Source organism: Giraffa tippelskirchi, chromosome 8 (assembly GCF_054371585.1).
Source record: "Giraffa tippelskirchi isolate mGirTip1 chromosome 8, T2T-mGirTip1v1.2.pri, whole genome shotgun sequence".
NCBI classification, from domain to species: Eukaryota; Metazoa; Chordata; class Mammalia; order Artiodactyla; family Giraffidae; genus Giraffa; species Giraffa tippelskirchi.
The window spans coordinates 24,699,178-24,726,895 of record NC_137282.1 but is presented as its reverse complement, the minus strand read 5'-3'; the positions used below and the strand labels follow the sequence as shown (position 1 = coordinate 24,726,895).

The following is a 27,718-nucleotide window of genomic DNA, read 5'->3' as shown; positions in this document are numbered from 1 at the left end:
AGTATCACAGGTAGTTGTGCAGTTTCAGAAACTGGAAGAACTACTTTGGTTATTCAGTAAACAATCTGAACTGTTTCTACTTAGTGCCTAGATCTTCTTTATCATTGAGTGATACTGGATTACAAAAAAGATTGAACATACAGTGTTTAGTTTTTGGCCTAGTTTCCCTTTGTAGAAAAACATAATCTGTTTCGAGACCAGTACTGAATGTACTGGTTTTCTTATCTTAATTGGCATTGGCAATTGTAGCCAAACTGCTTCCTTGGTATGACATCAAAAGATGAAGCTGGCCTCTTGTTCTAGGAAGCAGGTCCAGATAATTTTGTTTTAGCAGATGTGCCTGACAGTTGTAGTAAGTAAGAGTCCCTTTATTTATCTCCTCTTTGGTGTAGTCACTGGGAGATTGAGAACAATAGGGACTCAGGTTTGGATAATGCAAGTGAAATATTTACCATTGTAGCTTTGAGACACAGACTGTTTATTTAATACGTTACATTGTGGTAGACAGTCTTTAATTTTTTTTTAAATTGTTGTATTCTTTAAGCTTGTATCTAGTCTCTGCAGGCTTGGTTTCTTTTCTTTGAAGTTATGGTTGATCATCTTAATGCAGGGTTACTTTGTGGTCCTTTGTGCCATTTCACCTAAGGTGGTTAAATGCATACTGTTAAAGAGGGTAAAAATTTAGGATAGGGCTTCATTCTAAATGTACCATTAAATCATACTTTTATGAGGCAATATGGTGGTGACTCAAAGGGGCTGGAGGCAAGAGTATTTAATCTTGGTTCTGTCTCTAAATAGCTGTATGAACTTGGAAGTCATCAGAGCTGCTAACTTGCATGATTCTCGGGGCACCATTACCACCATCTTTAATGTAACTCTACTGTTCGTGTTTCTTTTCCACAGAATATGTGTGAATGGTGACTCCTGAAGTTATGTAATTGAAAGAAGCACTAAAAGCCATAACTTACTTTCTCTAGACCACAATTTCCTTACATACAGAATAAGTAGATTGTAAAGAATCTGCCTGCATTGAGGGAGCCATGGGTTCAATTGATGGGTCTGGAAGATTCCCTGGGGAAGGGAATGGCTACCCACTCCAGTATTCTTGTCTGGAGAATCTCATGGACAGAGGATCCTGGTGGGCTACAGTCCATGGGTTGCATAGAGTTAGACATGACTGAGCAACCAACACTTTTGTTTTCAGATTTGGATTCCGTGAACCTGGACACTTGAGCCAGTCATTAGTGTTCATCAACCCCTCTTCCATGAGTGGGCCCTGTTTACAAGAGAATAGTAAAATTACCTTTGTTCATAAGAGTAGTCTGTTTCAAGAGAAGTTCATCTGTTGTAGTCTTTGGATTCATGAATAAACTGTCTGCTACAAGACTTCTTGGAATGTGTTTCAGGTGACTGAATTGAATGGTTCTATTGCTGGAATTTGAAAGACATTTATTTAGGGACTACATTGACTGTAAAGTCCGAATGTTCCTTGACTTACAGTGGTTCGACTTGATGGTGCAAAATAGTGTTAATGCTTTCAGTAGAAGCCATATTTTGAATTTGGAGCTTTTCCTGAGCTAGGATCCTCTCTCCTGATGGTGGGCAGTGTCAGGCACCATCAACCATTTGATCATGAGGGTAAACAACCGATATACTCACCTTTCTGTACCCAACCATTCTGTTTTTCACTTTCAGTGCAGTATTCAATCATCTACATGAGATAGGACATTATTATAAGTTTTGTGTTAGATGGTTTTGTCCAACTGTGGCTAATGGAAGTGTTCTGAGCAGTTTAAGGTAAGCTAGGTAAACTGTGATGTTTGGTAGGTTAGGTGTACCATATACATTTTCAACTTACACTGTTTTCAACTTCCACTGGGTCTATCAGCATGTAACTCCATCATAAGTTGAGGAAGATATATAACAGCTTTGACACTAGTTATTCATGTTTTGAAGAGCAGATATGTGGACCTAAGATTCTGAATAAAGTGTAAGTGAAGTCGCTCAGTCGTGTCTGACTCTTTGCGAAGGCTTCTCTGTCCATGGGATTTTCCAGGCAAAAGTACTAGAGTGGGTTGCCATTTCCTTCTCCAAAAAAAAAAAAACAAACCCTCGAAAAACCTATATAAAGATGTACAAAAAAATTGAACAGACACTTCACCAAAGAGGATCTACAGACAGCAAACAGCACTTGGAAAGATATCCAGTATCTCTAGCCATTAATATTAATATATCAATATCACTACCCCATTGACTGTAGCCCACCAGACTCCTCTGTCCATGGGATTTTCCAGACAAGAATACTGTGGAGAAGGCAATGGCACCCCACTCCAGTACTCTTGCCTAGAAAATCCCATGGACGGAGGAGCCTGGTAGGCTACAGTCCATGGGGTCGCTAAGAGTCGGACATGACTGAGCGACTTCACTTTCACTTTTCCCTTTCATGCACTGGAGAAGGAAATGGCAACCCACTCCAGTATTCTTGCCTGGAGAATCCCAGGGACGGCAGAGCCTGGTGAGCTGCCGTCTATGGGGTCGCACAGAGTTGGACACGACTGAAGCGACTTAGCAGCAGCAGCAGCATAGAGCCATTGATCTAAGGCGGGGATTGGCAAACTATGACTGATAAGCCCTAACTGTTTTGGTCAATAAAGTTCTGTTGGAACATAGCCACATCTAAAAAAAAAAAAAAAAAGAATACTGGAGTGGGTTGCCATTTCCTTCTCCAAAGATTCTGAATAAATGACCTCCAAATCTTTTAATTTCAGTTTTTATGAAAAATAAATGGTGATCAAAGAAGTACAATTTGTAAAGAATGTATTTTATTCCATTGGAATATAGATGTATCTTTAATATCTTGGTATTTAAATAAGATTCCAAAAGTAATTATAAATATTTAATGAAATGTGTAACACAAATGTATAATGTGGCAGTCTCTTCCATATCCCTGCTCCAACCTAAGGGGATGGTGATAAACTCTTGAAATGATATGGTTCTTATCCTTCTAGAACTTTCTCTGACACAAATGTTAAGTTGAAAATTTCTGAGTATTCACCTTAAGTTTAAAGGATATGAAATGCCTAAGAATTTATTAGTATAGGAAATGAGAAGTGAAATTGTAGGTAAATTAATGAAGGTTATACCTTAAATCTGAGTTTTCTCTTTTGATATAGATGCTTACTTACCATCTTTTCTTCAAATATGTTGTTTGTTTGTTTCCAAGTCACTGGAATATTCTGGTTTCTTTAATCCAGAAGCAGTCACCCAGCAATGGTGAATGCTGATTTAATCTGACAAGTGAAAGTAACTCCTGTTTCAGACCTGGTCTGGATAGGCCAGGAAGTTGCTTACTTCACAGAACACTTTGTTTTTGTTTTGAGTTTTCCTGTAAGTGAAACATACACGTTTTCTCTCTGTAAGGCTTAAAAAAATCTGTGATGTTTTGTTGGCAGAGTCCAAGGGAAATTCTTTACTTTGGAAAAAAAAAATTAGTCATTATACCCAGCCGTATTACTGCTGCAGGGCCAAGCTGGTCTTTGAATAACTATGGTCCCTTGAGAGGATTCATTGTATGGTCTGGTGTGCATTTCCTGCAGTGTGGTTGTAGTTTCTGCATTGCGATATGAAGAAGACAGTCCCTAAGGTGCAGCCAAGTATGTTTTTTTTTAAACTTGAATGAGACATCACTTTTGTATATTGATAGCTGTTGATTTTGATTTCTGAGAAATATAGGTAAGTTACCTTGATATGGTTGATTTGGGGCATTTAAATTAAGCAAAAATGCTAGAGTTAATTATGTTTTAGAAGTGGTACTTTTAAAAAAATGCCTTTTCAGTCAGATATCCTTTTTCATCTCCTTCTATTTGTGATATTTATCTTATTAAAATACTGCTATTTCAGGGTAAATTCTAGAATGTGTGAAAGCCAAAGATTATTATTAACAAATGATCATATCAAAATGGTCACTTTCTTAGAGAGGAAAAGAGTTCAGCCCCTGTGATGCTGGTTTGTGTTTAAGTTGCTAAGTAAAAATTTCACACATTGCCTCATCAGAGTTCACATGTTACCTAGTCCTTTTTTTAATATAACATATAATTTTATATATTGTAAATTTTCTATATTGTCACAACATGGTCATTTTATGTTTTGTTTTGTTTTTTTTACACCTACAATAGCAAAGTGTATGGTAGGAGATGATTCCGGATATACTTTAGTTACTCTGTCATCTGCAGTGCCTAGATCCTTGGTTATTTGGTCAGCTGTGCATTGTGATTCTGGTTATAACTCTGAGTCCGTGTGTGTGTGTGTGTGTGTGTGTGTGTGTGTGTGTGAGAGAGAGAGAGAGAGAGAACCAAAGAGGATGGGAGGAAAGGAGGGAGGTGTGGAAGAAAGCTTGAATTACTGAAATATTTATGATTTAAAATGCTCTGAGCATGTTTAACCTGGCCATTTGACTTCCATGCTATCTTAGCAACAAGATAAGAGAATTATGGAAACATAGCTTGGTTGTTTATGCTGTTTGATATGTTTAAAGAATATAGAATGTCCTGAAACGTAGATATTTGTAAAAGGAAAACATTAAAACATTCTATTTAGGAGAATTTCTAACTAAGCTTTCAGGAATGCGGTTTTAAGAGTCTGTGAGTGTGTGGGGTCTTCCACATGCTGGTTTGAGGTTTTAGGAAATTCTTCAGCCAGAAAGTCTTGAAATAAAAGTACATTTTTGGAATAAAGTCCAGAGATCTGAATTCTTGAAGTTCAGGAGGTTGTTGCATCTTCTAGCAGACTCTTCTCCAGTGGTGGTGTCCTTGTCCTAATCAGCCAGGGCTTCACTCTCTCTGCTCCTCTTGCAAGTGTTGTTGTTTAGTTGCTAAGTTGTGTCCAACTCTTTTACTACCCCATGGGCTGTAGCCACCAGCTCCTCTGTCCATTGGATTTCCTGCAAGTGTGGACTTATCTAAAAAAGACTAATTATGCCGTGGTCCTTCCATATCTGTGGAGGACGGGTTCCAGGACCTGAAGACACAGAAATCTGTGGGTGCTCCAGTCCCTCATATAAAATGGGATAGTATTTGCATGTAACCTATGCCCGTGCTCGCATATATGTCATATTATCTCTAGATTACTTATAATGTGTAAAATAATGTAAATACTGTGTAAATAGCTGTAAATAGAATATTAATACCATGTAAATGTTATATAAATAGAATATTAATGCTATGTAAAAAATTGCCAATGGGTGGCACCTTTGAGGTTTGCTTTTTTGAAACTTTCTGAAATTGTTTCCCAATATTTATCTGCTGTTGATTGAATCCATGGATTTAGATCCCACAGATATGGAGGGCCAACTGTATTGTGTAGTAATAAGTATAGAATAGTCTGTTTTCAGATGTCAGTTCTCATTAAGATGTGACCATAGGTTTAAAATTATTTAACCACGAGGCTCAAACAGACTATCAGTTAATTGTTTAATCTTTATTTATTAGTGTAAAAATGTTTCTTTTTTCCCCTTGGGATACTTCTTTTATTTTTCTGGTGTGTTTTATGTCAGTTTTGAGTGCCATCTGTTTACTCTGTTACCTGCTGAGAGTCTTATTACTGAGGTTATTTGAGGAGCTTCTGTTAGGACACTTGGGAACACTATTAATAGATCCTTCCTATAAACATGTTCTAATCAATGAAATAGAAAGTCTTAAAGATATTTTAAATACAAATGTCATATGGTTTTGGGCATGGATGGGGGATGAGGTGATATATTTTTGTTGAAGTAGTTTTGTTTTATCATGGCAATAAAGTAGTTTTGTTTTACCACGGCATAAACAAAGTTTCACTGGTAGCTTTTACTGTTGAGTAGCATTTTCACTTAAAAATTCTAAAGTTGAGATGATTTAGAAAGAAATGAGTTAATTTTCCTTGAGTGTTTAAGCAATATGTTCCTGTGCTCAATACCTTATTCATTTTAACTGAGATCTTTTATTCATTCGTTGAATCTCTTGTTTATTTGTTGCTTGGAATGGTTAAAAAGCCTTTTTGCAGTTAGTGCTCCCAGAATCAATATCCTAAACTCATGTTAGTTTATTTAAAGAAAGAAAGAATATTATGAAATACTTATAAAATTTATACTGAAAGCTGAAATCTTTTTTGCATCTACCCAGTTTTATTTGTGCAGTTTTTCAATATATTGGCTGTGGCTTCCATCTTAAAAATATTAACACAAATGAAGTAGTCTTTTAAACTCATGTGTATGCCTGCAGTCACGTGATTGGGTGCTTACTGTGCGCCAGGCTCTCTGCTGCAGAAAGCACAGAGGTGAACCTTTTTAAGCCTCATCTGGCTTGTTGTCTCCTTTTCATCTCTACGCTGCTGTGCTAGCTCAGGTCCCTCCCAATATATCCTGCTGTCGCTCTTTGCTCACTGGGACACCTTCCCCTCTCCAGCCAAATCAAAGTGTTAGTGTCTTCTTAACAGCTTTGGCAGACTCGCACCATTCCCAGAATAGAAGTCAAACTGGAACATTCCCAGCGGCTGTTCTTTACCCTGTCCATCTGCAGCCACTTTGAGCGTTGTAGTCTTCCCAGTCTTTCCAGCCCCTTCCTACTTTAGTGCCAGTTGGATTCCTTCTGCTGCATTGCTTGTCTTTCCATTTATACTTGATATTTTCCCCCAGCTTCACTAGGCAAACAGATCTCTCAGCTGTGGTCTGTTCATTCTTCTGTTGTATTGGTCTGTTGATCTTTTCTCTAGGAAGGCACTCATCTCGTTGTTACATCTCATGTCCCATACAAACACCCACAGTCAAGTCTACAGCAGCCCCGGAACCTAACTGCCCAGCACATGGTAGACAGGAAAGGCGTATTTCAAATAATATCCCTAATTGTATTCATCTTGTGATTTTAGTGGTCTTCAACTTTGGATTGCATACAAATTTTAGTCCAGGATCCAAAAGTACAGCTGCCATGAATCACACTTCAAGTGGACCATTCAAGGAGTTTGATTCACTGAAAAGCAGACCCAGACTGAAAGTAAGCTTGATAGACCATCTTTAAGAAAACAAATTAAAATTTTCAGTTACATCAGGGTAGTTCAGAGTGGTCCACAAGCTTTCCTTAGAGTCTACAAGCCTACCTCCTTAGTTGTCAGAGCGATCACATCTATGTCGTAACATAGATGCTTCCCTGGTGGCTCAGACGGTAAAGCGTCTGCCTGCAGTGTGGGAGATCTGAGTTCGATCCCTGGGTCAGGAAGATCCCCTGGAGAAGGAAATGGCAACCCACTCCAGTACTCTTGCCTGAAAAATTCCATGGACTGAGGAGCCTGATAGGCTACAGTCCATGGGGTTGCAAAGAGTTGGATAGGACTGAGCAATTTCACTTTCACTTTCATGTCATAACAGGGAAGATTTCCCTACGAGATCTTTTCCCCAGAGTCTAGCAAGGTACTCTCAGAAAAGATCTGAGTTTAAGACCTCCTGGTTTCTAGAAAACCTGATGGTCTAAATACAGATCTAGTCCCTTGGTAGTGAAGAGCAGTACTCTGTGGAGTAGAGCGTTGGGTCTGTGATTAAATGTGACAGAGGTGGCTGTTTGTCTGTCACTCTCCACTTCTCCCCATCTTTTATGTTTATAGGATTTTTAGCCAGGTGTAGGTACCCTGCATTGGTGTCCATGCCTCAGCCTGCCTTATGGGCAGGTGTGGCCGGATGGTCAGGTTTTGGCCACTGGCTTCAGTGTGCTGTGTTATCTGGACTTAGCTTTCATGTTTGTTGCCTCTGGACCCTTTTGTCCTATTCAAGGAAGCACAGATAATACCATCTGGGGCCGTAGGTTGAGGTCATGCACAGGAGAGAAGTGAGAAGAGTGGATCCCTGGTCCCTAACAGGTGGGTCTCGTGACCCTGGACAACCTGTGCAGACTTTTGTCTGAGACAGAAATAAACTTCTCTTTTGCCATTTATTTGAGGTTTTCTGTCTGCTACGGCTGGACTTTGAATCCTAAATCCTATTGTATACTTTATGAGTCTGGGCAGGGAGTGTTTAGACAGGGGAAGTAGGAACTGCCAGGAACCATTGTACATTCTCTGGAGGGGCAGAGATTTGGTTGATTACAGCTTCAGTTCAGTTCAGTCGCTCAGTCGTGTCCGACTCTTTGAGACCCCATGAACCGCAGCACGCCAGGCCTCCCTGTCCATCACCAACTCCTGGAGTCCACCCAAACCCATGTCCATCAAGTCGGTGATGCCATCCAGCCATCTCATCCTCTGTCATCCCCTTCTCCTCCTGACCGCAATCTTTCCCAGCATCAGGGTCTTTTCAAATGAGTCAGCTCTTCGCATCAGGTGGCCAAAGTATTGGAGTTTCAGCTTCAACATCAGTCCTTCCAATGAACACCCAGGACTGATCTCCTTTAGGATGGACTGGTTGGATCTCCTTGCAGTCCAAGGGACTCTCAAGAGTCTTCTCCAACACCACAGTTCAAAAGCATCAATTCTTTGGCACTCAGCTTTCTTTATAGTCCAGCTCTCAGATCCATACATGACTACTGGAAAAACTATGGCCTTGACTAGATAGACCTTTGTTGGCAAAGTAATGTCTCTGCTTTTTAATATGCTGTCTAGATTGGTCATAGTTTTCCTTCCAAGGAGTAAGCGTCTTTTAATTTCATTGCTGCAATCACCATCTGCAGTGATTTTGTCAGCCACTGTTTCCACTGTTTCCCCATCTATTTGCCATGAAGTGATGGGACCAGATGCCATGATCTTAGTTTTCTGAATGTTGAGCTTTAAGCCAACTTTTTCACTTTCCTCTTTCACTTTCATCAAGAGGCTCTTTAGTTCTTCTTCGATATCTGCCATAAGGGTGATGTCATCTGCATATCTGAGGTTATTGATATTTCTCCTGGCAATCTGGATTCCAGCTTGTGCTTCGTCCAGCCCAGTGTTTCTCATGATGTACTCTGCATATAAGTTAAATAAGCAAGGTGACAATATACAGCCTTGATGTACTCCTTTTCCTATTTGGAACCAGTCTGTTGTTCCATGTCCAGTTCTAACTGTTGCTTCCTGACCTGCATACAGTTTTCTCAAGAGGCAGGTCAGGTGGTCTGGTATGATTACAGCTTAAGAGGATTTAAATGTCAGATTAGTGTTAAGATTTCGCAGGTCATTTTTAAGGTCTCTTCTAACCCTGAGAGTCAGTGACTTTGAAGTGTTGAACTTTGGTTTAATAAATTATGGTATTAATTTCTGAGACATATATTTTCACATTTTAATGTTACTGATGCAAGAATGTGTTTTATAAGAGGGACTCAGCCTTTTAAAAAAAAAAAAAAAACTTACTGATTTATTTAGTTGACTCCACTGGGTCTCCATTTCTGAGTGCAGGCTCTCTCTCGATGTGGTAAGTGGGGGCTACTCTAGTTGCGGTGGCTTCTCTTGTTGCAGAGCATGCGCTGTAGGCACTCGGGCCTCAGTAATCACAGCACATGGGCTCAGGAGTTGTGGTGCACAGGCTTTAGTTGCCTTCGGTATGTGAAATCTTCCCAGACCAGGATCGGACCCGTGTCCGCTGCCTTTGCAGATGGATTCTTCTCCACTGTAGGGGAGCTTACAGCTAGTGCAGCAGCCAAAGAAGTCACTAGTTTTAGGTTCAGGAAAAGGCCCCTTGCAGCTCAAGTTTGAGTTTCATCTTGGAGTCCTGCCTGTAATCTCACTGGCTTCTCCTGAGGCTCAGCCTCAGAAAAGCCAAGCTGTTGGGGGTTTTAAAAGGAACCAAGACAGCAGCCTTGTTTCATAAGAGGCTTCTTAATGGAAGAAGAAAAGAAGATAAACAGAAAGGGTTCAAAATAATTCTTTTACCTAACAGAGGATGAGATGGTTGGATGGCATAACTGACTCAATGGACATGAGTTTGAGCAAGCTCCAGGAGATGGTGAAGGACAGGGAAGCCTGGCGTGCTGCAGTCCATGCGGTCGCAAAGAGTTGGAAACAATTGAACAGCAAATTTCTTAACTTTTTATCAAATGTTCAGAGTTTAAGAAGAAAAGTAGTGCTCAGAGGCTTATGTAAAGGAACAGCCCCCTCTGTCCTCAGAGACAGTCATGTTTCTTCTCTCTTCACTGTTTCTTGTGCTTCCTTTCATCTCTTAAGTCACTATGACTATGAACAGTATCTCTGTGATCCAACTGGCATTCTATGATGTTTCTTTTGTTTGTTTGTTTTATAAAATCAAAGTACCTTTTTATAAAGAAAAAACTCAATATTGAAGGCTCAGACATGTTGGGGATACTGGAAGAGTATTCTTCCCACTTCTTCCTCCCATCATTTGTGAAGGTAGAGTGACAAGTTTCTGATCGTGGAGGGGAGAGAGGACAGGGAGACTTTCCTGCCTGGTCTCTCCTCAGAGGCTGCCTGGCTGCCAGTTGGTTTGTCTCTGTGCACCCCTTGCCTGCTTTTAGCACCCTTGCCCAAGTCCCCTGCTGTGCAGGGGGCAACAGGGCACGTCAGCTGGCAAAGAGACAGGTGATGATGGTGGAGGCAACAATGAAAGGCCACGTGGTGGTGGACCAGCCAGAGGGAAGTGGGTGATGTTTCTTTTTTTTTGTACAACTGTTTTTTTTCCATTTATTATTATTATTAGTTTTAATATCTGGCAGAAACAGCTCACATCCTTCAAAAGCACTCTCACATTTCTCTCAGTTCAGTTTCTCAGTTGGTACAAGCTTCCCAAAGCTGCTGATCTCTGTTTTTCCCGCAGACATCCTTGTCGGACCGCTGACTCCCTGCTGCCCTCCAGGTGTAGGACACAGCCGCCACCTGGCTTTTCTGGGGAGTCCTTCCTTTTTTCTCCTCTTGGACTTTCTGTTTCCTCCATGATACCCCTCTTTGGTTTAATTCCTCACATTGGCAGCATTCAGCCTCTTGTAGATTTCCTGAGAAATCATGTAGGAGAGAGAAGTGTGAGCCTTTGTCTGCCTAAAGACCCCTCTATCCACACTCAAGTTGCATTCGTGGCTTGGTAGTGTTGGAATTCCTGTTTGAACATTTCTCTCAGAACTTTGAAGATATCACTTCATTTGTCTTCTAGCTCTCAGTATTAATACGGTAAAGTCTGCTATTCTGATACCTGGTCTTCCGTAAGTCCTTTTTTTTTTTTCTTAAATTATTTACTGATTTTAACTGGAGAATAATTACTTGACAGTATTGTGATGGTTTTTGCCATACATCAATATGCATCAGCCATAGGATATATTTGCCCCCTCCATCCTGTACCTTCCCACCTTCCTCCACATCCCATCCCTCTAGGTTGTCCCAGAGCACCATTTGGTTGCCCTGGGTCGTACATCAAACTCCCACTGGCTGTTTTGCACATGGTATTGTATGTGCGTCAATGCTCTTCTCTTGAATCATCCCACCTTTTCCTTCTCCCACAGAGTCCAAAAGTCTGTTCTGTTCCTTTGTGTCTCCTTTGCTGCCCTGCACTTAGAGTCATCGGTAACCATCTTTCTAGACTCCATATATATGTGTCAATATACGATATTTGTCCTTCTGTTTCTGACTTACTTCACTCTGTATCACAGGCTCTAGGCTCATCCACCTCATTAGAACTGACTCAAATGTGTTCCGTAAGCCCTTTTTATAGCATAGGAGTGAAACCACAGGCATGACCCCAGACTGTCTAGGGTTGCCTCCCTCTAACTACAGGACTACGGCAAGTTATGTAACTCTCTGTGCCTCTGTTTCCTCACGTGTGAAGTGAGGATAATAGTACTTGATGCCTCTGAAAGCTTGTTTGTGGATTATACAAGAAGTATGTATGGTGCTTGGAACTGCTGTTTGCGTATAAGAGTCGTATAGTGGCTGCTACTTGTCACTAAAATCTAACTTTTCTGAAACATCAGTGACATGCAGTGATCAAATCTTGTTCATTTATTGTGTAGAACAAACAATGCACCTCTTCAATCTGGAGGCTTTAGTTCATCAGCTCTAGGAAGAGTTTGTATTATTTCTTTGATTATATTTTACTACAAAATTTTTCTCTTCCCTCTTATAATACTATGAGTTGAATGCTGGATCACTTGGATGAATCTTTAATTAAAAAAAAAATCCTTTTTCATTTTTGTGAAAATTTCTGAGTTAGTTTACATTTGTTAGATTATATCTTCTGAAATTTTTCATTATGACTTTCACATTGATTTCTGAGCTTTCTTATATCCTTATATTTTTAAAAATAATCACAGTTTTAGCATGGATATATATTTCACGCTATTAATTACAGATTTTCTAATTTTTCTTCTCTTGCCAGCATGGCCTCAATTTCCTCTGAGAATTTTTTTTATTATTTGTTTTTCTTTTATATCAGAATGTCATCAAATATTGAGTTGATGCTTGGCTTCCTTTTTAAGGTTGATCATCTAAAAAAGCTCAGAAAACTGTCTTGGGGTAGGGTTTACCCTGGGAGGCATGATAATATGAAACCTTTGGTGTCAGTATCTGTAGGTCTTTTTCTCTGTTCTTTCCAAGCATTGTTCTCTTGCAAAGAACAAGCGTATCCTTTGCCTGGGCTGTTTAAGCCTGGCGATGATAAGCTTTTTATGGAGCTGTGGACAGGAAGTGCATTGGTAATCCTACCATTTTATAGGAAAAATTTCACTAAATTACCCTGTTTGCACCCACCATGCCTTATCCTCACCCTCTTCTGGATCTGGTAGCTCTAAATGGGGGTGTTTCACCAGTTTCTTCTAAGACATGGCTGTTGCCAGAGTCGGGACAGTTGTCTAAATGTACAGGGTAGAGGTGGGGACCTGGGTGGAGGAGGTGTTTAGTGCATCCTTTCAGAGAATTATAATTCCTTATAGCTCACTCATTGGAAAAGATCCTGATGCTGGGGAAGATTGAAAGCAAAAGGAAAAGGGGGTGGCAGAGGATGAGATGGTTAGATAGCACCACCGACTCAGTGGACATGAATGTGAGCAAACTCTGGAAGATAGTGAAGGACAGGGAAGCCTGGTGTACTGTGGTCCATGGGGTCACAGAGAGTCAGACACAACTTAGTGATTGAACAACAGAGAATCACAGATAGTCTACCTATCACGGGCACCGCCTGCCCACCTTCTGTTGTTTGTGTGTCTAATTCCTGGGTCAGTCTGGGTTTCTGGAGCCTGTCTGCCTCGCACCCTGCAGTACGTTCTTTGGAAATTTGTTTGACTTCTCCATACTCTAGTAAGTTGTTTCTGCCCTCAGATATTGAGGTTTGTGATTAAAGTGTCACAGAATAGTGGATTTTTTGTTATTCTTATTTTTTCCTCTTATTTTTGTTGCAAGTAAACAAATATTTTAAAAATTGATTATAATGGTTTCAGACTAGGAAAAGAGTAAATGTGCTGTATCAAAGTCACATGTCTTCATATGTGGAAGGATGACTGTATTTTAGGGAGAACAGGGGGAGGTACTACTTGTGTTCATTTTTAGTTACACAATGAAACGTTCTTGGCAGCGTTGCTTGGTTCATTGGCACTTTTACCATAATTTTCTGTGTCACTTTTGTGTGATGGTGTGTGTGTATTGCTTTTGCTACCATTATACTCAAGGTTAATTTTGGCATTTGACGCTTTTATATCTGCTTGTGAGTTTCAGATGAAAAGACTTTGAAGCTTTGAGCTTGAATAGGAGTCTGTTCTTTTGATTTTTTTATTGTTAAATTTGTATGCATTGAAATTCTAAACGGAGCTATTAACCATCGTATTTATAATAAAAAAGGCAAATCTCTTTCCACTGTTGCTGGAATTGTTAGTTGAATTGTTAGTTGCTACGTGGGTTAACTTTCCCAAAGGTAGAGATAGTGTTAGGTTAAAACCAAGATCTTTACCTCAAATCATTTCTTTTCACTGCTACTCATCCTTGAAGTGAAGGACAATTTAAACTTCTGCTGCCTTTACAAGCAGGGAGAGAAACATCTGGAGGAACTATAATCTTTCTTGTCACTGGCTGTGCACCTGGGGTGCAGGTGTGTGTGGAGTGGAGGCAGCAAGGATAGAGGCCTTGTCACCATCTGGGCAACAGGGAGCACTTTGAGTGGATGGGTGAAGAGTCATTATTTTGCCCATTAGAGAGAAAAGGTTTACTTATCTGGAGGCTGTGGCTATGGCAGAGGATTTGTGTTGCTGGCATGGGCTTCCCTGGTGGCTCAGATGGCTTGATCCCTGTGTTGGGAAGATCCCCTGGAGAAGGGAATAACAAGGAAAATCCCATGGATGGAGGAGCCTGGTAGGCCACAGTCCATGGGGTCGCTAAGAGTCGGAAACGACTGAGCGACTTCACTTTCACTTTTCCCTTTTATGCGCTGGAGAAGGAAATGGCAACCCACTCCAGTATTCTTGCCTGGAGAATCCCAGGGATGGCGGAGCCCGGTGGGCTGCCGTCTATGGGGTCGCACAGAGTCGGACACGACTGAAGCGACTTAGCAGCAGCAGCAGCAGCAGCTAGTATTCTTGCCTGGAGAATCCCATGGACAATGGAGCCTGGTGGGCTACAGTCCATGGGGTTGCAAAGAGTCGGACACGACTTAGGGCCCTATGTGCAATGCTCGCTGAATTTCTCATAATTCTGGGAGAAATAGCAGTACTATTGAGCAATACTTATGCTCCAGGAAGGGTTAAAATGTCATCCCTACGCTACCTGGGAACCCAATCATCATTTGTGTGTGTTTGTGTGTGTGTGTGTGTGTGTGTGTGTGTGTGTGTGTGTGTGTGTGTGTGTGTGTGTGTTGTTTAAAATAATGGAAACTGTGTTCTGAATTCCATACAACCAACCTGTAAAAGGACTTAAGTGATGCACTGTTTTTCTAGAACAGAGTTGTACTAGTTTGTAACAAAGCGACACAAACTGGTTGGCTTAAATTAATAGAAACCTATTCTCAGAGTTCTGAAGGCCAGGAATTCAAAGTCAAGGTGTCAGCAGGACCTGCCCATCTGAAGCTTTTGGGGGAGGATGCTTCCTTGTCTCTTCTAGCTCTGGGTAACCTCGCTTGCTCACAAGCTTGTCTATGTAAGTCTATAGTCTCTGCCTCCATCTTCATGTGGCCATCTTCCCCCTGTGTCTCTGTGCCTTTATATGGCATTTCTCTCTCTTTGCATGCTCCTTCTCTTATACGGACACTAGTCTGATGTTGAATTAGGTCCCACACTAAAAACTTTAATCTTAACTTGATTGCATTCATAAAGACCCTATTTCCAAATAATGCCCATTCATAAGTCTCTTTTTGAGACATGCAATACAACCTGTAACAGCAGTTTAATAACAGGAGTTGATGTTGGGCCTGCTCCAACAGACTAAGTCAATCAAGCTTCCCAGAGAAAAGGAAAATATTTTCCTAAAGCATGTGATCTTAAAGAGTGGGCTAAACAACTGTAATATCAAAAAGACCAATTGAAAAATGGGCAAAGGACTTGAATAGACATTTCTCTAAAGAAAATAAACAAATGGTCAGTATGCATGTGAAAAGATGCTCCACATCATGAGTCATTAGGCAAATACAGTTCAGAGCCATGATGATATATCACTTCATACCTAATAGGATGGCCGTTAAATCTTAAAAAAATAAAAAGAACAAAGGAATAAGTTTTGGTGAAAATGTAAGTAAATTGGAACTCTGCGTGGCTGGGGAGAATGAAAAATGGTACAGATGTTGTGGAAAACAGTTCTGATTCCTCAAAAAATTAAACGTAGGATTACCATGTGAGCCAGAAATTCCACTTGGTATATACCCAACAGAACTGCAGACAGGGTCTCAAAGGAAGAGATCATCTATATGCCATGTTCACGGCAATATTGTCAACAGTGGTCAAAGGGTGGAAGCAACCCAAGTGTCCATCCTTGGATACCTGGAAAAATAAAATGTGGCTTATAAGTACACTGGTATATTATTCAGCCTTAGAAAAGGAAATTTGGACACATCCTGCAACAGTGACTCAAACCAGTCACAAAATGACAAGTATAGTGTGATTCCCCTTCTATAAGGAACCTAGAGTAGTCAGATTCATAGACAGTAGAACGCTGGTCACCAGTGGTGGGTGGTGTGGGGAGAGGAGAATGGGGAGTGAGTGTTTAATGGGCACAGAGTCTCAGTTGGGAAAGATGAAAATATTCTGGAGCGGGGTGGTGGTGACGGTTGCACAGTGTTGTGAGTATACTTAATGCTGTGTGTCCATGTAGCCCGCCAGGCTCCTCTGTCCATGGGATTCTCCAGGCAAGAATACAGGAGTGGGTTGCCATTTCCTTCTCCAGGGGATCTTCCCAACCCAGGGATCGAACTCACATCCCTCACATCTGCTGCAGTGACTGGCGGGTTCTTTACCACTGAGCCACTGGGAAAGCCCACATAATGCTATATAACTGTACAATTAAGAATGAAAAATTTTGTGCATATTGTACCACTGTTTTAAAAAGTGGACCTTGTAGAAGTCACAGATTTAAGCTAGGAACTAAAAGAAAAACTAGGTAACAATGCACTGAATTGTCCAATAAGGAACACCTCTATTCTTGATCTTCATTCCGGACCAATGGAGAAGTATGGCACAGTAAGGTCAACTGGCCTTTAAACTATCAAATCACCCTTGTTAAAGTCTATCGGGAGGCCAAGTTCTCACATGAGATAAGTGAGTGAAAGTCACTCAGTCGTGTCCGACTCTGTGACCCCATGTACTGTAGCCTGCCAGGCTCCTCTGTCCATGGAATTCTCCAGGCAAGAATACTGGAATGGGTTGCCATTCCCTTCTCCAGGGTATCTTCCCGACCTATGGATTGAACCTGGGTCTCCCACATTGCAGGCAGATTCTTTACCATCTGAGCCATCAGGGAAACCTGAAGAGGGCTCCTCACAGCCCACCCCAGAATTCGGTTCTCCTCGTCTCCGTAGGGCTGTCCTGGAGTAGGGGGTCCTGTGCTCCCCATAGGCCAGCTCATTCCCAGAAGACAGTGAGCAGAGCTCAGCCAAGCCTGCCCTGTCTGCTGTCCTCATTTCTCTAGGCAGGTATAGTACTGTCCATCCTCAGGGCAGGATGAAGGTAAAGGTCAGATTGACACCTAGGATGGACTGAGCTCCCATGTGAAGGGAACAGATTCTCCTCCAGCCTCCCTGCTTCTGAGTCTCTTCACACATTGTACTTAGAATCGAACCCACGGTTAACCAGGGCCTTCCTCATACCTTTAAGGGGCTGCTCCCCAGTGAAACCTCTCTCCCTTTGGGAACTTTTCTATCATATCTGGGCAGCTGAGAGTTTGGAGGCTCTGATGGGTGCATTAATTACATCGACTCTGGCCACTCTGTACCTGGGGCTTAATTTTACTTTCCTCTTTTTAATCTCAGATGGTATAAAGCCATGTTGTCCCACAAAGTACAGTGAGTTCCCATGACAAAGTTAACTTGCCAATAACATTGTGTGTGTGTGTGTGTGCACGCTTAGTCATGTCTGACTCTTTGTGACCTCATGGACTATAGCCCACTAGGCTCCCCTGTCCATGGGATTTCTCAAGCAGGAATACTGGAGTGGGTTGTCATGCCCTCCTCCATGGGATCTTCCTGACCCAGAGATCGAACCCACATCACTTGTGTCTCCTACATTGCAGGCAGATTATTTACCATTGGGCCATCTGGGAAGGCTGCCAATAATATAGTGATGATGCCTAAATTTGATTATAAACCTCTACCACTGTCATGATTCTAGGGGAAAGTTAATTGTAGAATTGCCTAACTTTGCAAGTTAAAGTCCAAATATGTTATAGAAGTGAAAGTTCAAAGTCAAATTCTCTTGGCCCTTTCATATATTCATTAACTCAACAGTTTGTTTTTTGAAAATCCACTCGGTGTACTCTTCCAAGTGTTGGGGATATTTTGGTGAATAAACCAGAACCAAGGGAGAAGAAATCCTGTCCTTCTGGAGCTTACTTTCTGGAGACTTTGAGTTAAAAGACCAGGACTCAGTTTCAGTAAACATCCTTACCAGTATCTGGGGCTTCCGAGGTGGCGCTAGTGGTCAAGAACCCGCCTGCCAATGCAGGAAACATGGGTTCAATCCCTGGGTCAGGAAGATCCCCTGGAGGAGGGCATGGCAACCCACTCTAATATTCTTTCCTGGAGAATCCCATGAACAGAGGAGCCTGGCAGGCTACAGTCCATGGGGTCGTAAAGAGTCAGACATTACTGGAGGAACTTAGCACACCAGTATCTTACTCAGGTTCTGTTGGGCTAAAGTAGTCTCAGAATCTAGATGGACTTCATGTTCTTCCAGAAAACACAGTCTGGGTTCTTCATAGGAAGGGCTGTCATTACTGCCAAGTTGTTAGTTCAGCAGCCAGAGTGTGAAGGGCACACGAGTGACCCCGGTACCATCTTATCTCTTTTCCCCCTTCCCAAACTACCACATTTTCAAAACAACCCAATCGCCTAACCCTGAAATAGTAATACAGGGAAAGTTTATCTGAGCTGTAGTTTCTAAAATGGTTTTTAGTGTTTCTGAAGGTCACCGTTCTGCACTAGGAAAGCCCCCACCTAGGACACGCCTTACCCTCTCTTTTAAGTAGACATTTTCATGTTTGTGCTGCTAACAGCTTATTGCTTATGCCTCTTTTCTGGATTTACTTAAATATAAGAAACCTGAGTCTTAGGGAGGATTTACTCCTAGTATTTAATTATCTAATCAAGGAGGAGGTGGAAACACATTGGAGTGTATATGTGTGTTGGGGGGCTGGTGTTGTGATTCTCAAAACTTCTGAAATCCCACATGGATTCCAGTTCACCCAAGCCCATCCACATTCCCACATTGTCTCTGAATGTGTCTATTTGTTGTTCAATGGCTAAGTCACGTCCTACTCTGTGTGACCCCAAGGACTGCAGCACTCCAGGCTCCCCAGTTCTTCACCATCTCCTTGTGATTGTTCAAACTCATACCCATTGAGTCGGTGATGCCATCCAACCATCTCGTCCTCTGTTGTCCCCTTCTCCTCCTGCCCTCCATGTTTCCCGGCGTCAGGGTCTTTCCCAGTGAGCTGGCTGTTTGAATCAGGTGGCCAAAGTGTTGGAGCTTCAGCATCAGTCTTTCCAGTGAATATTCAGGGTTGATTTCCTTTAGAATTGACTGGTTAGAGTGGAATTGGGGGTGACTTGTCTAGCGCCGCCTGCCAGATCTGTTGCTAACAGTTAAAAGCTGGAAACATTCTCATTTTCCGTGGGGCACACAGGAATCTTCTGCTTTGCTGTCACAAGCGACACATGTATTCTGTAGACCACAGATGTCTGAAAGGGCCCGTCACAACTCTCTTCCCTACAGTTGTAGCTGAGCCTCACCCGAGCTTCCTGCCAGCTCTCTGCTGGGTCTGCAGGAGCCTCCGTTTTTGCCCACGCCTGCCAGGCCCGGTTCCAGGTACAGCTGGGTGCCCCTCATGGGGAAGCGGCCTGCAAACAGCCTGTCCTCAAGCCTCCACCCAAGTGGCTTTGTTTCAGACAGGGGTCCCTGGCCCCTTACTCTTCAAGTTGCAGACTTGTGCAGCCTCCTTCCCTGGAGACAGCCACTCGCCCACGGACCCAGCTGCCCTGAGCTGGAGCTGCTCACTCAGGTCAGAAGAATGTATTGTTTTAGGCTTAAAGCCTCTCACCCAGTCTGTGTTATTTAAAACCAACCTTCCAGCTGAAAAAGTGAGCTGGTTTGCAGGATCGTTGCTGTGCTAGTCACTCAGTGCTGTCCGGCTCATGAACTGTAGCCCACCAGGCTCCTTTGTCCATGGAGTTTTCCAGATAATAATACTGGAGTGAGTTGCTATTGGCTGCAACTCCCAGTGTGATCAAACCTCTGGCAGTGCCTTGAGCCTAAGCACCTTCCACTTTGGCCAGGGCAGGAGCCCCGGTTACCCCACATGGGTTTTGCTCCCGCACACTTTATCCCTTCTTAATTTCTGATGGTTTGTTGCCTAGTGTGACATATTTACAGTTTTGAGAGGGCTCAATAAGTAATACCTTTTTTTTTGAGATGGCTACTCAGACTGGCTGAGCTGTTGGTTGCAGTATAGACACTCTCCTGCAGTGGTTTGTGAAAAAGCACAGTCCAAAGCCCCACGAGCTTCCTTGGGTTGCCACAGCCACTGCAGCCCTTCCTGGGGGATTCTGTCATTGCCCCCCTCACCCTGACCTCCCGCCACCCCATCCAGCAACTGAGGGCTCACAGGGACCCGGCTTCCTGGATTCTGCTCCAAAGCGTGGCCAACACATGGTCAGGATTAGCTGTTGATTCTTGGATACTCTCCTCCTTTCCCTCTCTGGTTATGAACCATCTGAGAAACAGGAAACAGAGTAAGGTGGCTGGATGATTACAGGTGAATTACAATTTTAGGTGTCCCTCCACTGTAGGGACAGAGCCTGTTCCTGGGGAGGGGAACAGAATAGAGCTTGTATTCTCTATGGGCAACGGGGCTGAGACTAGAGTGAAGAGAGTGAGGCCAGAAAAACCTCAGTGATTAAGATAAATACTTAATGCACTATTTTAAAATATCAGAGTTAATGTTAAGGGGAAAAAAAGCATAAACAAAATCTCAAATTTAAAATGGAGATAGGGTCAGCATTACTGACTTTTTCCTTGCCTCAGGCTCCAGTGGGGACTCTTACTGAGTCTGTCTTAAATTTAGTGCCCGAGGCAAATGCCACCCTCATCATTACTAGTCCTCACCCAGCTGGTTCTTCTGAATTTGTGGAATCCAGTCACATTCCTGCTTCTGGATGGAATGAGTAAAAGGACAGAAGAGGGGCAGGAATGTTGCATTAACTGAACTCCCTCCATGTGGAAGGAATAAACTCAAGTAGGATTTAGAAGCAACATAAACTGTGTGACTATAAAAAAAATTTCCAGTTATTTTCTATAGAGGGCGTATTAGCTGTCTGAGCTGCTAGTTCACTTCAGTAGTGTCTGGCTCTTTGCGACCCCATGGACTGTAGCCCCCCAGACTCCTCTGTCCATGTGATTCTCCAGGCAAGAATACTGGAGTGGGTTGCCATTCCCTCCTCCAGTGGATCTTCCCAACCCAGGGATCGAACACGTGTCTCCTGCATCGGCAGGCAGGTTCTTTACCACTGGTGCCACCTGGGAAGCTGAGAGGAAAATGCAAAAGTATAAATTAAGGGTTCAAAGTAAGAAACGTCTATTTTGGAGAACAAACTATAAAGTTGGATGTGAGGGTAACTGCTTCTGACTGACGAGTTCCTGTATTATCTGATTGACTCGGTGGGCTGTCTTTGCTCAGAGCGCTCCGCTACATGCCTGCTACTCCAAGGATGGTCCATGGCCCAGAAGTTTCAGCATCACTAGGGAAATGAATACAAAATGCAGACTCTCAGGCCCCACCAGTGATTTACTGACTCAACCTGCTTTTTTTCACAAGCAGCCCAGTTGATTTATCTCTTTTCTAAATTATTGAAAGTTCAGTTTTGTTGTGGAGCATCTATTGTTTTCATTTTTTTAAAAAACTTTTTCTTTTGTGCTGGAGTATAGCTGATTAACAAACAATGTTGTGATAGCTTCAGGTGATCAGTCCTGTGAAGGGACTCAGTCACACATGTGCATATATCCATTCTCCCCCAAGAGCTTCCTAGGCAGTGGTAAAGAATTTGCCTGCAATGCAGGAGAAACCAGAAAAGCAGATTTGATCCTTGGGTGGGGAAGATCCCCTGGAGGAGGAAATGGCAACCCACTCCAATATTCTTGCCTGGAGAATCCCATAGACAGAGGAGCCTGGTGGGCTACAGCTCACGGGGTCACAGAGTCAAACATGACTGAGTGCCCGCGTGCACACACTTTCTCCCCCAAACTCCCCTCCCATCCAGGCAGCCACATAACATTGAGCAGAGTTCCCTTGCTATACAGTAGGTCCTTGTTGGTTATCCATTTTAAATATAACAGTGTGTATGTATCTATCCCAAACTCCCTAACTAACCCTTCCCCCCATGCGTCCCCCCCGGCAACCATAAGTTCATTAAGTCTGTAAGTCTCTGTTTTGTAAGTAAGTTCATTTGTATCTTTCACATATAAGGGATGTCATCCAATATTTCTCCTTCTCTGTCTGACTTACTTCACTCAGTATGATACTCTCTGGTCCCATCCATGTTGCCGCAAATGGCATTATTTCATTATTTTTAATCATAGTTTTTTTAAATTTACTAAACCAACTCTAGATTCCTTCTGGAGAAGGAAGAAAAGCCATTCCTTTAAATGGCTTCACTGAAAACTGTTATGCTCTTAGAAAACCAGTGAGTAGGTATGCTGGTCCTTGGTTCCTAGATGTAAAGATGTTCTTTACTAAACTCAGGGCTTGAATGCCCATGTCTTTTTTTTTCCCTTTTTTTTTTTTTTACAGTAAGTTGAACGTTAGATAATACTTTGAGTTTTAAAGCCCAGAGAACTGAACTACAGTTGTAATTAGTGAGTTCTTAAAAAGTTGACTGACATAATTTTATGATTTAAAGCTGTAGATTATAGCTGTATTTGTATTAAACAACTGGTATGCCATGTATTAACATAAAAAGTAAAATTAAAGTTCTTTATGGCTGCAAAGCAAGTGACTTGTGGAAACATAGTATTTCATAATTATATGGGATTCAACTTTAGCTGTATTAAGAAACTATTGGGTTCAACATTGCAGATCATCGGAAAATGTAGAAGATACCTACCAATGTGTTAGCTTCTTCTGGGTTTATAGCTCAGTTGACAAATAAGGCATATAACTATTGTATAATCTAACAGTAAGCTGCCATTAGTAACTAATTTGGTCCAGCCATGTAGTTTATTTCTTAGAAGTGGTTTCGTCATTTGTAAAATGAAGAAATTTGAATTGAATCTCTAAAATGTCCTCCAGTATTAATGATAATGAATTCAACTATATGATAATGGATTTTTAGATTTGGGGAACTAATAGCCATTTTTCTTAAGCTAAGATTTAGAGAGCAACCTTATTTTTTTTTCTCAAGATGCTGAAATAGCTCACATCTTGTACCAGTAGTGCTTTTCACTGACCATTTCTTTTACTACATATCTATCAATATTTGACCTTACAGATAATTATAGAAATTAGTATTTTGCTAATCTTTTTTTCAAGAGGAGCTCCCCTGTCATATTCCCAAATCTTAATAAGTAGAGAATTTGTTCTCTCTTGTCCAAATTGTTTTCAGAAAAAGATCTCCTTATTTTCCCAGATGGCTCTCTTAGAAAGGAGAGCAAAGTTAATCATTCTACTTTGTTCTGATAGATAATGCTACTGAAAGACAGCTTGAGAAATTAACCCTTTGGGTGAGAATGATTTAGTCCAACCTTTTCTCTATTTTCTAAGCATCTTTAATTTTGCTTTAGTTAAAAAGAAAAAAAAAAATCCCAAGGTAGTAACTTTAAAGCCTTTACAAATTACATTGTAATCATAGAAATATAAAGACATTTCTTCATGCGTCAGGAGAGATTAAGTCAAAGAACATGAGATTAGGTCAGAGAATGAGTTCTATGTGATAGAAATTTAGGTACTATTTTTTTTTAAGATTTATTTTTGTTTATTTTATTTTTGGCTGTGCTGGGTCTTCATCGCTATGCACGGGCTTTCTCTAGTTGCAGCGAGTGGGGCTACTCTCTTGCTGTGGAGCACAAGCTCTAGGGTGGACAGGCTTCCTCATTTGTGGCTGCTGGACTCTAGAGCTTGGGCTCCAGGGTTGTGGTGCCCAGGCTTAGTCGCCTCGAGGCATGTGGAGTCTCCCAGACCGGGGATTGAACCTGTGTCCGCTGCGTTGACAGGAGATTCTTTAAGCGCTGGACCATCAGTGAAGTCCTGTTCCTTTTTGCATTGGAGGATAATTGCTTTCCGATGTTGTGTTAGTTTCTGCTGCACAACAGAGTGAATCAGACACGAGTGTAGGTACATCCCCTCCCTCCTGAGCCTCTTTCCCACCCGGCCCCCATCCCACCCCTCTAGGTCAGCAGAGCTTAGCTCCCTGTGCTCCACAGCAGCTTCCCACCAGCTGTCTGTGTGACACTTGGTAGTGTGTACACGTCAGTGCTGTTTTTCTTAAGGCAGGAAGGGAATGAAACTGGCCATAATACAACAAGGCTAACTTTTAAGTGTTTTTTTTTTTTTTTTGTACAAAATTCCTGAGGGAAGGCTGGTCAACTCTTTCCTGCCCAGGGCTCTATATCTCTGTAGTGATAATGTCTTGAAGCTATTTTTTTCTTTAGTGAATGTTGAGGTTAATCTTCTGACTAATCCTAAAGCTGATAAGCTTCATATCTCTGTACCTCTAATTCTTTACTCTTATCTATTCTTATCTGAAAGTAGGAAAGACTTCAGTAAATTGATCTCCTACCAGAATTTTCCTAAAGGATTTCTTCTGAATACATTTCTTTGTGGCTTCATTTTTAGGGGGGTGGGGTGGGGTTTTTCCTCTCTGCATGCCTTGCAGGATCTTAGTTCCTCGAATAAGAATTGAACCCAGAGCCATGGCAGTCCTAACCACTGGATGGCCAGGGGGTTCCCTGTGGTATTTATCTATTTATTTTTTGATAGCTTTGTTCACTGAGTTTAAGATTTTTTTTTTGTATCTGTGAATTCAAAAAATCATAAACCCAAGTGTGGTGAACAGTCATGTGAGAATTGATGGGTTCTTTATTTTCCTGTTAGTCTTTGTAACCTACTGGCTTATAAATATAAAACATTTAATCTTACCTTTAGTGGAATTTCACAACTGTTAGAAATATTTTTGTATTACAGTAACACGGGAAAATTCTTGGGACACAATGCTGAGCAGAACGCACAAGCTTTAAAAGAAAACTCAGGTTATATATCCGTATTAATATGTACATTATTAATAATCTGCCTTTTTTTTTAAAATCAGTGATTTGACAGACTCTATCAAGAGCCTTAAAAGTCCCGTCCTTTGACTCAGCGATGCTGTTGTTTTCAGGAAGTTTTTCCAAAGGAAGCAATAACAGGTAGTCAAAGATCGCAAAAATATTTCAGTTCAGTTCAGTTGCTCAGTTGTGTTCGGCTCTTTGCGACCCCATGGACTGCAGCACACCAGGCCTCCCTGTCCATTACCAACTCCTGGAGTTTACTCAAACTCACATCCACTGAGTTGTGATGCCATCCAAACTCATGACCATTGAGATATTGATGCCTTCCTACCATCTTGTCCTCTGTCATCCCCTTCTCCTGCTTTCAATCTTTCCTAGCATCAGGGTCTTTTCTAATGAGTCAGTTCTTCCCATCAGGTGGCCAAAGTATTGGAGTTTCAGCTTCAGCATCAGTCCTTCCAGTGAATATTCAGGACTGATCTCCTTTAGGATAGACTGGTTGGATTTCCTTGCAGTCCAAGGGACTCTCAAGAGTCTTCTCCAGCACCACAGTTCAAAAGCATCAATTCTTTGGTGCTCCGCTTTCTTTATAGTCCAACTCTCACATCCATCCATGATACTGGAAAAACCATAACTTTGACTAGATGGACCTTCGTTGGCAAAGTAATGTCTCTGCTTTTTAATAAGCTGTCTAGGTTGGTCATAGCTTTCCTTCCAAGTAGCAAGGGTCTTTTAATCTTATGGCTACAGTCACCATCTGCAGTGATTTTGGAGCCCCAAAAAATAAAGTCAGCCACTGTTTCCACTGTTTCCCATCAATTCATGGCAAACAGATGGGGGAACAGTGGAAACAGTGACAAACAGTGGAAACAGCAAAAATATTTAGTCCAGTGCTATTTATAAATAAATAGTATTTAATAATAAAACTAGAAATAACCTAAACAGAGAAGGACATGTAACTCGTGTTGTCAATTAGGGCTTCCTTGGTGGCTCAGTGGTAAAGAATTCGCCTGCCAGTGCAGGAGATGCAGGTTCAATCCCTGGATCTGGATGATCCCCTGAAGAAGGAAGTGGCTACCCACTCCAGTGTTCTCACCTAGGAAATCCCATGGAAAGAGAAACCAGCGGGGCTACAGTCCATGGGGTCGGACAAGACGTAGTGACCAAACAACAAAGTGGTGTAAATTATCCTTTGTACATTTGTTTTAAACATAATTTGAGATGTTTTGACATACAAACCATTTCTTTATTCTTTTGCAATTTTTTAAATCATATTTTATATACTTCGGAAGAGGGAGCTCAGGAAGTAAAACTCCATCAGTTGACTTGAATGAATCTGTTTATACAGACAAATAACTTTTATGATTTGTGTTCAGTTCTTTTGTTTGTAGCACTCCCATCTGCTTATATCAGGGTTTCTTAAATGAGTATTGGCCTTCCTGGAAGCATAAAGGTATAGCATATTTAGTGCTTTGTGAAATCAACCCCCCCCACACACACAAAGTTAAAATATGAATACATGGACTTCCCTTTTCATTTAGCTTGAACCTGTTTTATACTTGAGGATTAAAAATGTTAATTTGTGTTTCATAAAATCTTTTATTAAGGTGCTGCCCCAAAATCCATTATTTCAGTAATTTCTTTTCTAACTAAGGAGATACAGTGGGGGAAAAAAAGACATTTACATCTTCTATTAGTATAGAAAATTCTATTTTCTATAGAATTCTATTTCTGTTACTATGTAAGTTAAATAGCACTTATTTTGAGATCAGAGTCTCTTGGCTGCTTGTGTTTGTATGCACGCACATGCGTGCTATTGAGATAAACATTGAGGCCTTTCTTCGTGCCCCCAGTAAAGGCTGGTTTCAGCATTCATGGCTGGAAACACAGAGCACTGTTAGTGAAGATACTGATGGTTTCAGTTCTTCCCTTGTTCCTATTGTCCTGGTTGTATTTAGGTCACTGAAGTATGTTTGAATACAGAGGAAAGATTGAAAATTAGAAAAATGAGATCTACTCTTAATTTACAATTTTCTAGGTTACAGAATGTCATTGTTTTCCCCTGATGGATATATTATTTCTTCCGAACAGTACCAAGATACCCGATTGACATTACATACCAAGATGAGCAAGTCAGTTCAAACATCTGTGTGACTTATTTGCAGTCTTAGCTTAAATATTTGGGCCTTTCTTAAGCACTTCAGTTTAACCAAAAGCATAATAAGGTTTTAGTTATTTACAAAATCCTTGAATTTGAAAGCTTTCGTGGGTTGTTTTTAATGATTTTTTTTTAAGTGTACTACTGAATTGTTTTAGTGTACTTACAGCCCTTTGCAGCCATCACCACAGTCTTGACGTTTGCATTTTCATTACTTTCAAAAAGAAACATGCTCCAGTTAGCAGCCCCTCCTCATTCTTTTCCGTCCTGCCCCTTCTTAGCCCTAGAGAGCCCCCCATCTGCTTTCTACAGATTTGCCTATTCTGGACACTCATGGAAATAGTGTCACATCATATATAGTCTTTTGTGACTGGCTTCTTATACTTTGTAATTTTTGCTTATACTATTCTTTTATTTATAATATTTTAAGCTTTAACATTGATTCCATGTTGTAGCAAGTACCAATCAATACTCCATTCCTTTCTCTTGCTGAAAAATATATTTCACTGCATGGATATATAACATGTTGTTATCTGTTTACCAGTTAGTAGACCTGTGGCTTGCTTTCACTTTTGGGCTATTGTGAATAATGTTTCTTTTACAAATCATGTTCTTTTGTGTATAAATTTTTGGACATAAGTTTTTCTTTTTAATGGATCTGTCAGAGTAGATTTGCTCTGTCATACGGTAAACTCAGTTT

General features: G+C 41.3%; 1 protein-coding gene and 1 long non-coding RNA gene across 22 annotated transcripts in view; one reads left to right on the top strand and one right to left on the bottom strand.

Moving 5' to 3' along the window:
- The window catches only part of MTUS1 (microtubule associated scaffold protein 1), a 221,514-nt gene that overhangs the window by 66,201 nt on the left and 127,595 nt on the right, over positions 1 to 27,718 (top strand). The window lies entirely within an intron of this gene.
- On the bottom strand, positions 458 to 17,427 carry LOC145518083 (uncharacterized). Its single transcript, XR_014062585.1, has 7 exons — positions 17,198 to 17,427; positions 15,727 to 15,875; positions 13,862 to 14,213; positions 3,186 to 3,385; positions 1,660 to 1,711; positions 1,304 to 1,431; positions 458 to 641 (listed from the first exon to the last, which is right to left on the bottom strand). It is a non-coding gene; the product is annotated as an uncharacterized LOC145518083 (long non-coding RNA).